Source organism: Harpia harpyja, chromosome Z, assembly GCF_026419915.1.
Source record: "Harpia harpyja isolate bHarHar1 chromosome Z, bHarHar1 primary haplotype, whole genome shotgun sequence".
Classification (NCBI taxonomy): Eukaryota; Metazoa; Chordata; class Aves; order Accipitriformes; family Accipitridae; genus Harpia; species Harpia harpyja.
In genome coordinates this window covers 92,876,878-92,889,543 of record NC_068969.1, presented here as the reverse complement: position 1 = coordinate 92,889,543, position 12,666 = coordinate 92,876,878, and the positions used below count along the sequence as shown (strand labels likewise).

Here is a 12,666-nt window from a genome sequence, read left to right as displayed (position 1 = left end):
TTAATTTGGTCTGCAGAACCTGCACAGTTGAGATCAGTAAGCTAGGTTAAAAGTAGTGCTTCATCCCTAGAACTGAAGTTTCTGATGGTATGTTAGTAGTGGCTGAATAAGGGCTTATTCTGCTTGTCTGCTGTGATATCTGAGTTCTCTGTGTGTGTGTGGTGGTAGTGATGGTTATCTTGAAATGTCATCTAGAATTATGTTGCCAATATCCCTTAAAAAGCAAAAAGTGGAAAAAGCGGAAAGTGTTACAAAAGCGAGGCCATGAACTTTCATGTTCCTAAAATTAGCCACATGAGAAACAAGGGAGTAATGGTGGTTTGGCAATGAACTATACAACCAGAAGAAATTGATGTGTAATCATTTATAGCGTTTAAAGTTTAGATGCCTTTCTGGGAATACAACCTTTCTCAGCTTGTTGTTGGACTTTGCTTAGAGGATAACTGAATAAAATGTTATAATCTGTGATTAACAAGGGATAAGACTCAGGAATACAGTGATGGGCTTTTCTGGCCTTAGATCAAAAGCTTCTGCAATCCCTTAAAGGATTTAAAGGGGTGGAAATGGGAGGGGGATAAAGAGGGTAAAAAGGACATGGAGAGCAGGAAGTGAAGAGACTGGAAAAATGTCTGGCACAGGGAGGGATTTAGGAAAATTTAGCTATAATGCTGGCTCCTGGACCCCATCACAAAAAGCAGGAGAAAACTGACTACTGTGATTTCATTGTCTAGTCAGTTAACATGTTAATTCAAACACTGATTCATCTATAGTTTTTAACATTTAATGAGAAAATATTTAATAACAAGTTGCAAGGAAGTTCTCCTTTGCTTGAGGAGTGTGTGTTGATGTACAAATCTGCTGTTGATGGTCTGATTTCTACTCTTGGAAGTATGTGATAAAATTTTAAACTAATGTCACTCAGCTCTGCCTTTAAAATAGATGAGATAAAGTAGCCATGGGGGAATATCATTATAAGTGTAGGAAAATCGTTGTCTACACTACTTCTGTCTACATTCAGGATCTGAAGGCATAGTAAGAGGTGTTGATAACCTCAAAGTGAGTGCTCCCTGTGTTGCCTAGGTGGGTAGCAGTATGTTAGGGTGTCACTCGGAGTTCTTATGGGGCAGTTACAACCTCTCTGACTGTTCTTAAAAGTCTTAGGAATTTGGTACCTATGCATAATTAGGGTGATTAATTAAAAAAAAATGCTGTAGAGGATAAGATCCTGTTCCACTGATCTGAATTTTAATAGTGAAACTATATATTGTCAAGAAACTTAATCTTGAGCATTGTAGAAATATTCTTCCTGATGCAGCTTAAGAGTAATCATCACTGTAGAAAACTTGATTTCTGCTGTGGCAGTTTCAATCAACAGAAATGCAAATACTGAAACTCTTTGAACTTCCTAGTGAAGTTTGGCCTAAAATGGTGTACTTTGCTTGGAAGCTGATGAAGTATGTTCCTTTCTGCTCAGTTTTTTGCTGTGGGGCAGTTTCCTGCTCAATTTTAAAATTGATGAAGTAACATTTTTGTTTTCCTCTCTGTATGTCAACATGTTCTCATGCCTATGGTACTTGCAAAGTGATTGTAATGTAGCAGAGGATGGAAGCAGACAGTGTGGGAACAATAACACTCATCCCTCAAGCTGAAGTACTCCCATGGTTTTGATGATGGCTATAACTCCCAAAATAAACAAACTCAAACTGAGTTGAATGACACGGCTGACTTAGAGGCACTGGAGTGGGGAGGGGAAATGTAGTTTATCCAGATCCCTCTGGTGGGAATGGAAATTTCTCCTCTTTGATTTTTCTTAGTTCCAAACAAGCAAATGTGTATAGCAGGGATTTTTCCGCAGGCATTTTTCAATTTGAGAACATACTGCAGAGCCTATTTTGTGTTGGATGATGCACTGCTACCTCTAATCTCTTATGTTTCTAGGTTTAAAAGCAGATGCAGTATTACTGACTTAAAGTTTTAAGTGGGTTGACTGCCACAGTTTAGCCTTGGAACATGCTGCTGGGTATTTGTACCTCTGGGTTTTAGTCAGACTTTTTTGTACATTCATGTGGAACCAGATGCCTTGTTGTAAATTGTGCTTGTGTCCTGTGAAAGCAGGTGGGAATGTGGACTTTGATATTTTTAATCTTACATTACCTGTTAATATTCCTGCAAGCCCTCCCTTGGGCTGAGGTAACAGCTATTTAAATTGTTCTGACTTTACTGGTGAGATGCAGTCACCATGTTTGTTCCACTCTTCTGTACACTGTCACAGTGGACTGATGATTTTTAGCAACTCTGTTTTAATCTCAGTAAAGCTAGAAAACGTTCTACTTGCTTTTTTTCTTTTATCACAATATGCCCTATTGTGGAGCAGATGTCTATATCAAGTTCCATCATACTTTTAGTAAAGCAATAGTACAGTAAGATCATTGCATCTATTAAGAATTGTCTTTCATCATGTAGAGATTAAGAAACCTAGATAAGTGCTCAAGTTGACCTAGTGTCAGTTGAGTAAAAGTTGGAATAATCAGCAGGAGATTGGTTAACTGCTACTCTCTCATGAATACATTTAACCTCTTGATCATTGCTGAGTATCTGCAGTTACGTGGTGTGCAGTGGAAGATACTCAGTATGTGGTCAGTTAAATCCAGAAATGATGATTGACTTTGTAATGCACGGAATAACTTGATAGTAATATACACTTGGCTGATCACAGATTTCTAATTCTCTGTGTTAGGTTATCTATTCAAAAAAAGATGAAAGTTGGTAGTAAGAAACAAAATTGAATTATCACATTGTCTGCTGTAAACAAGGGAGAAAAGAGAGTGAGCTCAAATTAACTAAGAAGACTAACCTACAACTAAAGTGGAGTTGGATCTTAGTGTATTTCATTGATTTTGTGGCCAGTAAAAACATATCCTGACCAAACTTACCTAGCATGATGCTCCTTTTCCAGAAACCTCTAACTGTGAATAAAAGTTTCTTGGTATGCTTGTTATACGTGCTGGTCTTACCAACCATGGGACAACTTAAAACTAGTGATCAGTAGGAGAGCATTCCCTTTTATTCCAAACTTCTGTAGTTTGTCTGGTTTGTAATGGATCTTAGGTCCATGGAGAGTCAAGACTTCAGCAAGGTGAACTACCTTCTGAATTAATTTGAGTGGTGAAACACTTAACTACTGCTCTCTAATGAAAGAGGGTGCTCTTGTGAAGTAAAATGACCATGTAGTGGGAAGTGTTGAATCTTATACTGGAAGGAACAGCCAGGACACATTAAGAAGATTTATACATCTTTAAGGGAATGTACATTAATGTTATCTCATTAAGAAAATACTGCAAATGTTGAGATTAAATGCTCCTAAAAAGGAAAATGGGGCATAAAATAAAGGAGCCTAGGTGCATCATTGTTCAGAGTGATTTAAAAACAAAACAATAATTTGAATCCTTCCAGAATTTAGTAATTGTGGTTGGAATACAGCTTGCCTATTACTGTTTTCACATAAAACCCAAACTTCTAAGTATCTAGGAGGGATTATTCAGAATGTAATTGTTATTGTTTTACCATGAGAATTTTTTAAGAATTTGCTTCCTTTTCCATATACAGAATCTAAAATACTCTGTTGAGCTGATTGTTAGAAAATGCCTCAACTCAGAGGATTCTTTTTATTTGTTCTCCGAAAACATATGTGGAACTGCAAACGTTCAGATTTAAAATGGCATAACTCCTGTATGTTTGTTGTTTGGCATTCTTTGGGGAAATACTGAGACAAGTAGTTCAGCAGCTTTTTTAAAAAGGAAGAACATTTTGGTATGTATGTAATTTCTCAGTTCTTGTTGAAAAGAGGTCCATGAGAGAAACAGACTGTACTTATGATGTGCCTGTGCTTTCAGAAATAAATTTCTTTTATGCTATTGTATAATTATGGAAAACTTGGAAAATCGGAGGGCTTGCTGTCTTGGTTGGATTCGTGATTTATCTATGCTTTTTGCTGCAGTGAGAAACACAGTATTTGATGCAAAAGGCAAAATCACTGCAGTCGAAATGTCTGTTGTAACCAATGTGCTTGTGTATGTTCTGTCATTGAAAGGGAGGATGTTTACTTATTGAAAAATTATTTGAAAAACAAATTTCCTTCTGCAGCGATTTTTTTTTGTTTCTGATATTTTCATGACTGATTTATTACCTTTCTAAGCCCTCTGAATGGCTAAAACAGAAATGGGTTGGTGCAAGTAGGATTTTGTCCGGCAGGTGGCATGAAAACCCAGTGTGTACCTACGCTGTCCATGGAATGTGCATCCTTTTCTCATGGCTACTCTTCCTTGAGTAATTGAGACTGTTGGCAAGGTATATGTGCTCTAGTATGAAAAAGCAGTTTATTTTCGAGAACCTTAAGATATAATCAGAAACCCAATAGTATTTTCTTTTTTTTAAGAAAAAGCTATAGTCAACTGTAGTTTTTTGTGTAAGAAATTGTTTCACCCCTACACTGACCTGTGGCTTGCCACTTTTGTAGATTTATCAGCTCTAGAAGAAGAGAATTAGAGTTTTGCTAAGGAATCTTGAATTTCTCCCTGCTCATGATGTGTATTCTTAGTAATAGACAGTGGCTCAGAAGAATAGTAAAATCTCTCTTAACACATTGCTGGACCTAGTAGCTGGAGTGCTCTCCTGGATACACAGCAGACCAGCCTGGCTCATCTGAACATGTTTTTTGTGTAGTGTGGTGAAGGGAAACACAAATTGAATAGCACTCTTATCAATCCATGCAGTGTATATTGCCTGAAAGTCTTTACTTCTGAAATATAAAAGACGTGTAAAAGGAGCAATGTGTTTTGCTCTGTGTGCAGAGGTAGGATTGTAATACCGAAGGGGGGATATAGGAAAATACTGCTAAGAGCTCACAATTTTGTTGTCAGGCCAGCAATGCCTTCTCAGTGCTGTAGCTGGGGACTTATAGGAAGCAATGCCTTGAAAATATTTGGCTGGTGAAGCATGTCTGTTTTCTTTTCCTGAGGGGTACTGGTTATCATGTTGAATCCTGAAAAGGAGCTGTTAGTTTCACATGGAGCATTTATTCCATACTTTTCCTAAGCCCTTGAAAGGGACATTAGGCAAATGTAGACAGGGGTATAAATGGCTATGTAGATGAAATACTGTGAAATACTTTTACAGTTTAAATATTTAAAATGTGTATTGTTTACAGTGTATAAAATTGTATATGAATTATTATGCCTTATTAGTAGTTAATGACAATGTTACGGATGTTACCTGCTTCTGTTAAAGGAATTAGTTTCTCAGAATTGCAATGTATGTTAATAATTATTAATGAATTGTCTTTATTGTTCTCATAATTTTAAACAAGGCACCTTTAGCTCCTAACACTCTAAAATGGGAGAATTGCTTTCCCTGTTCCCTGAAGTAATGTGCAAGTTCATATGATACCACAGCATAGCTTTTATGGGTAAATGAGATCTTGGAAAATAAATCAGGAAAACCAAGTGGTGGATTCTCATTATCCCGTTCAGATAGTTTGTGATAAAGCTGGCCTATATTTCCTCACTGACTGAATACCTTAAATATGCTTTCCCGTTAATATTGAAACAAACGAGCCTTCCTGTGGTTGTACAAGAGGAAATTCTTGCTGTATATATTGTAGAGCTACAGTTGTGTCCGCTACAGCTGTCCCTTATCTCAGCCACAGTGTAAGTGTGGGTCTGTTGGTTTTGGCTGCTAATTTTGATGAAATGTCTCTCTTCCAACGCTGTAGCTGATTTCAGTGACACTTCACACAGCAGCAGAGCTTTCAGAACTTGAAGGAACAAGAGGCAGATGGATAGTGTGTTTCCATAGCCTTTTTTCCTCAGAAAACATTAAAAGCATTGCATTAAAGAAAACTCTTGGGGAATGGAACCGTAGGTAGTAATACTGTAAGTTTCTGATTTATGTAAGATGGCTAGGTGTTGATCTGTATAAAATTCTTTAAATATTATCTTCATTTTGATTCATTTCCACAGTGATTTGTCAAACTGATGTATGAAATATGTGCACATCTTCCAGTTCCCAATATCATACATGGCTTTGGTTTTCATGCTTCTGTAACTTCGCTTGACGATGATCCGGTATCCGTTATGATTTCTAATGAAATCCCTTTGTCCCACAGCATTGCAGAGTGACAGTATGGAAAGTTTTGTGTGGATATATATGTAAAGCCATGTAAAGGTGGCTCAATTTCTCTTATGACCCTTCAGAAAGATAACCTTGGGCTCCTTTGTGGATTTGTAATGTCACCTTCCCTTTACAGTTTATGCTCTAATCTATCCTTAGAAGTAACTTCAAAAGGCTTCAATATATAGTTTTTGTGTTTGAAAACTTTGAGACCCATGGTGTGTCTTGAGAAGAAATAATCAAAGTGGGATCCACCTCTGGGAGATGGTGAAAGACGCCAGAATTTGATGCACATTTCATTCATAGTGGATAGGAAGCTATACTGCCATAGGCTCTGAAAGGCTTTAGAGAGTTGGCTCTGAACTATCATTGCTAGAACACCTGATATTATTCTGGGTTTGCAAGTCGCCGTGGTTGCATGGATGAAATAAATCTTCTTTGTGATCAAGAACATATATGTGACAAAGTTTTTGTTTGAGATGAGCTTTCTGTTTGTCTGTGTGTTTTCTGTTTAGTTTTAAACCTGGTGTTTGCCTTCAGATTGCAAGGAGAGACACTATTTCCTTGGGTGGTGAGCAGGTTATAATGGATACTACTGAATGTGTTTCTTGGAGCTGCAGTCTACTACTTGCAGCACCAAATACCCCTGTAGAATAAAAATGTGCAGTGAGGAAGATGAACTATTGGGCCACCGAAGCTTGGATATTAGAAATCTCTGCTACTTTTATGTGAGCCTTTGCATTTGTGGTGAGACAGGAACACTGTATTTTGAATGGTCCATCATTGCTATGCATTGTATAAACTGTGTTAAGAATCTGCTAGGATGTTTGTGCTTCAATCTGAGATCAGATTAAAAGTCTTCCGCTAAGAAGACAAGCTCATTGAACTTGAAGGCTCTAGGTAGATTTGAACTTGATGCAGCCTTGGGATTTCAGTTTTAAAATAAAAAGCTTTTTTGCCATATGCCAGTATGGTTCACACTCTGATGTTTCAGTTTTCGTTTTGTTAAATTCTGTAGCTAGCCTTGTGCAGTTCTCCTTTGCAACTTTTTTAACATGCTTGTATTTTGCCTGATTAGGTTAAGCTTGTTGCACTGAGAAACTTGAAAACAGGAGGTATGGAAATGTACACAAAGTAAATGTTTAAGAAGCATTTCTGAGTTACAAAAATCATCTTGTTTAAGCTTTTTCATTCTAGAATCCAAAGCTGTCTTAAAAGGTATGAAAGCTTTGAAATTTGAAACAATGATAAGCTAGGACTGTGCAGGGTTGCTGAGAGAAACAGTAGTCTGTTACGTAAACTGCAACTGAGCCTTCTAAGACAGTAACCCTTAACACCCACTAAGGCAGCTTAGCTGATAGCTGCTGTTTGGCAAAAGTAAACCAACAAAAAAGTATGTGTTGACAATTGTTTGGCTGTTTTGGTGGTGTAGTAAGATAGTCGCTGCCTGGGAGTCAGTGGGATACCAGTTAAAAGGAATATAAATTTCTTTACTCTGACTTTTTCTCCTGTTTAATGCTGTCATTGGTTTTTTGGGGGGGGGCAGGGGGGTGGGGTGGGGTGGGTGTGTATGTGAGGGTGAAGGGAGAACCGTATTTTTCTCCCACCTTTCTTCAGTGCTGAATTTCAGTAATAACTTTTCTAAAAGCTATTTCCTCTATCTTCTTTTTCTATTAGTTGTGTATTAGCCTTATCCAGCATCATGTGTTGCCACAATTCTGCTGGCAGGAGACCTATAGAAATTGGAAGCTGGTTCTTAAAGTTTGAACTTGAATGATTAGAATGATAAAATAGTAATTGTGGATTGAGTCATGGTGATGTGAAGACAACAATATATGGAAAAGATGTGGATGAAGATCTTTAACTCAACTACGGAGGTTAGGTCTGGTTTGATGCATGAATTTTAGCGTGTGTGTTTGTGCTGCATGCACACTTGTGGTTGGCAAGGTAACTTGCACTGCTTCTGTTTGACATTTTCACATATGCAAAAGCAGTGTTTGCATGAGTTTGTTTCAAAACCATTTTAACTACAACATTGAACAGGGCACACTCTGGTATGCTCTAATTGTTTCTCTCTTCTCTAATGTGCTTAGAGAAAGGCTGCATAGGAATTAGTGTTAAACACTTCCATATTTTTCCATTCCTGTACCTGTAAAACCAGGTATCTGTAGTTATAGTGTGTCAACTTACCTGGACTTCTGAAACTATGGCACTTTTAAAATATTTTAATTTTTCTACTAACAGTCACTTTTGAATAGCTTATCAGTAGACAAAAATACAATGAAAAGCTCCCTTTTTACCAGGGCTGGAGAAAAACAGTTCCTCTTCTTTTGGATTGCAGGTTAACAGAATGTAAGGCAATTAGTGCATTGCTTGTTCTGTAAGCATTAGATTTTTCACACTTGGGAAGAAAAAAATTATTTTAAAAACTCAGTGATAGTGATTTGATGCTGTAGAGTATTTAAGGTATAGGAAATAGCCCTGACAGAGATTTAGAGGGCAGAGTACAAGTGAGTTGTTCCATGGTGCATAATAAATCTGCTTTGTCATATGCTGCCACCATGTGTAGTATGAAAGTGGCAGCCACACATGGGAGATATGTGTATACATAAAATTAAATTAAATCTGCATTGTAAAACTGTAGTTATATATTCATATATATTTTCATATGCTCAGGTTTTATCTTTTAATTGGGTGATTTCAGTAATCAGTAATTTCTAAATTCTCTTAGTTCTGTCAGTCAATATTCTTTTCTAAGTGAAGTGATACGAGTAATGCAAAAAAACCCCAGCTGAATGAGGAAATAAACTTTCTAAATTTGTGTAATTGTCCTGAAAACTGTCTGCTACCATGTTTCTTTTCAGCTTTAAATAAACATGTACTTGGGGGTATGTATCTAAATCTGAAACATCCTGCACATTTAATCAGGTCAAATGCTGCATTTATAGGGGAGAAATATTTTGGAAAATGTTGAGGTTATTTATTGTCTTTCTTAAAATAATTTTGCGTTCCCTGACAGGGAAAAAAAATGAAGTTTCCTTCTTCATATTCTGTATACATGTGCTATTTTTTGGTGTGTGTACAACTGAAGTGTGCCTTTCTGCTACAAGTGATGTCAAGGTATCTGTGAGGCAGTTTGCTGTATTTCATATGTATATAAGGGTAGTATTGTTAAAGTGTGCCAAAGAGCATGTTTATACTTCATGATTTTCCTTCCTTTCCTTCCTTTTTTCAATACCAAGATCTTGTCTGCCATGATTTTGATAGTTAATATTACTGAAATAATAAGCTGAGAACTCATGAAAGCCTCCAGACAAAAATAGCAGGCTTTATGCTATTTTAAACACTGTCCTGGTTTCAGCTGGGATAGAGTTAACTGTCTTCCTAGTAGCTGGTACAGTGCTATGTTTTGAGTTCAGAGCGAAGAATGTTGATAACACTGATGTTTTCAGTTGTTGCTCAGTAGTGTTTAGACTAATGTCAAGGATTTTTCAGCTTCTCATGCCCAGCCAGTGAGAAAGCTGGAGGGGCACAAGAAGTTGGCACAGGACACAGCCAGGGCACCTGACCCAAACTGGCCAACAGGGTATTCCATACCATGTGACGTCCCATCCAGTATAGGAACGAGGAAGTGGGGGGGCAGGGATTTTGCCGCTCGGGGACTGGCTGGGTGTCGGTCGGCGGGTGGTGAGCAATTGCACTGCGCATCATTTGTACATTCCAATCCTTTCATTATTGCTGTTGTCATTTTATTAGTGTTATCATTATCCTTATTAGTTTCTTCTTTTCTGTTCTATTAAACCGTTCTTATCTCAACCCACGGGTTTTGCTTCTTTTCCCGATTTTCTCCCCCATCCCACTGGGTGGGGGGGAGTGAGTGAGCGGCTGCGTGGTGTTTAGTTGCTGGCCGGGGTTAAACCACGACAAACACATAGATGCACATTTGGTAATACCTAAAAAGATTCATAGATTGGGAGAAGATTCAATTGATGCTTGCCTCATTAGCTGCAAACCTCTGCCTTTCAGTACCTTCTGATATGCCTTAATAAATTGCAGCATAAGCTTAGGAAAATGCCACTTTTAGGATTGGCACTGAATACACTTTTCATTGAAGGGTAGTTCTGTGCTTTTCTACTTGGGATTAATCTCATCTTCCACTGAAAGGCAGTCTTCTCTTTGTTTCATTCTCCTGCCTTCCAGTATTATTTAGGTAGCTGTGCCAATGATCTTCAGCTTCTTGCGAAGCAAAGTAATACTTGTACGCTGTTTGTCTGTAGTTAGAAAGTTTCTTCATGCAGGTGACACCTTTGCTTAGCCTGCTTGTAATTCTTTATGTAAACTGTCCATGTACACAACTGTAACTTCTGTGATACTTGAGGTGGTTTGTTAGGTTGTGGACCTTTTGCATCTGTGCCTGTTGGTGATACATTACTTGGTGGTATGACTTCTTTTTGCTGTTGTTGTTCAAGTAATGAATTCATAGAATTTTTCATGTCTCAGACCTCTCAGCTAGAAGGGATAGAACACTTCTAATTCATACATCTATGCTAGTTGGATATGCTAGAATGATTGTTGGAACAAAACCAACTACACTTCAGTATTATTTTAAAGGAACTGATAAATTGTGTGTTGGGAGGTTTTGTATTTCAGTGATTAAAATAAAACTTGTGTAAATATGTATTTAGATTAGGTATATAAATGCAAACAGCTTTGCAGCTGAAACCTGTGGTGTGTCATGAGAGACAAAATGGTAAGGTTTTGCCTCTCACCCTTGAAATTTGACAGTCTTTGGCTATTGCCTCAAATTCATTTTTGCTGTCCTCGCTGGAGGCATAACAGCAGCATTTAAATTGCAATTCATTTGCCTGTTTCTTCTTTGGAAACAGAGAAATATAGAAAAGGTAGGATGTGAGGGCACATAGATGTGACTGAGCGGCAGAAAGTTTTTAAGTATTAACAAAGAAGAAAGAAAAGATGACATTTTGAAATGGAAACGGGAAAAGAGGAGTTTGGGAGGAACCCAAAGGAGATACCTGTATATCCTTCATGTAACTCCATTTTCCCTTTGTTTCACAGAGGTGAGGGATCTAGTCACTTTTGAGTTTGATTCTGTAAAGTGAAAAAATTTTCCCCAGGTTCAGCATGCTGTTTGAAGAGACGTTATATTTCAAAAATTAATTCAGGAGAATAGAGTAGCCTTTGTAACAGGGGAGGTCAGATTTGACAGTCACAATGCTCCCTTATGGCCTATGAATCTATAAATCTATCAGTGTGTTTGATTTTTCTTGTCTCCCTCCTGTGGAACTGGACTTTTGGTCAGTACAAGCTTCTTATTTCTTTCTGAACTGAAATACAGCTCTGATCCTGTAACTGAAATTGGTAATGGCTAAGTTTAAGCCATTGACCTGATGCTATGGATGCATTTGAAGCTGGAGACTTGGAGAGACAAGGAAGGGGAAACTTGTCCAGTTAATGTCGCTGGGTAACACTGATAAAAATTGACTGTTTTTTAAAATAACATAGTTGGAGGTCTCAGAGAAATGTAGCTTAGCGAAAGTGCTGAAATTTCCTTTTACTGTAAAAAGTGTTAACCAATAATGTTAATGCATTTCAGTTATATGAAGAATAGCGGTGCGGGGAGCGCGGGGGCAAGTACAGCAGCCTTTTCTTCCTCTTTTCTTCAGATAAGCTGTTACTGCTCAGCGTTATCCTTTCAGTAATCCTTCATTTTTTGTTCTAAATGCTTTTGCCCCTAGCAGGTTTTACTACTATGGAATGTACATGGACCACTTCTCAAAATGATGCAATCTGACAGGAAATCAATATTTTTTTTTTTTTTTAACACTAGATTTGAGGGTGTGATTGTCATAATCCTCATCTTAGACTGTTAATGGGTGAATAGCTAATAGTGTGATGACAGCTTTGGGAAGGAAAAAAAAATCAATAATCCGTTTAACCAACAGCTTAGCTGATAAGAAAAGTCCAATACCCTTTTCCTGCTTAGCATCTGTGCTTCCAGACGTAACCTCTTCAGATTCAGCACCTAGTTTTTGACGGAGGGGAGTTTTCCTTGCTTCAGTCAGGTCAGCTGAGCTGATGCGAGGTGCCTGGGCGACGTGGCCAAGGTGGCAGCCTGACCTGCTGGCTGCGGTTCTCTGCACCCCCGAGGCAGCCTGTCCTCTCTCCGCGGTTTCTCCGCTGGGTCAGATGGGAAGTCCTGTTAGGGGTCACTTCTTGTTAAGTGCTGTTACCGTATGTTACTACAGTCGCATTTTGGAAGTAAAGGAAAACTTGCTGTTCGTCTCTTGCCTGCCTTGAATCGAACGAATATGAGGCGGAGCGAGGTAAACAAGCTGAAACAGACACTGAAATTACTTACACGTGACGGGAATGCTCTTTTCTGACTGCGTATCCTAAAGCCGTGGGTTCACGCTCCACCTCATGACTGCGTTTAAGCGATTTTTCCCGCGGCGTGTTTTGATCTGGTGCGAGTAGCGC

General features: G+C 38.2%; 1 protein-coding gene across 6 annotated transcripts in view; it reads left to right on the top strand.

Moving 5' to 3' along the window:
* MAST4 (microtubule associated serine/threonine kinase family member 4) overlaps positions 1 to 12,666 on the top strand; it is a 319,996-nt gene that overhangs the window by 92,811 nt on the left and 214,519 nt on the right. The window lies entirely within an intron of this gene.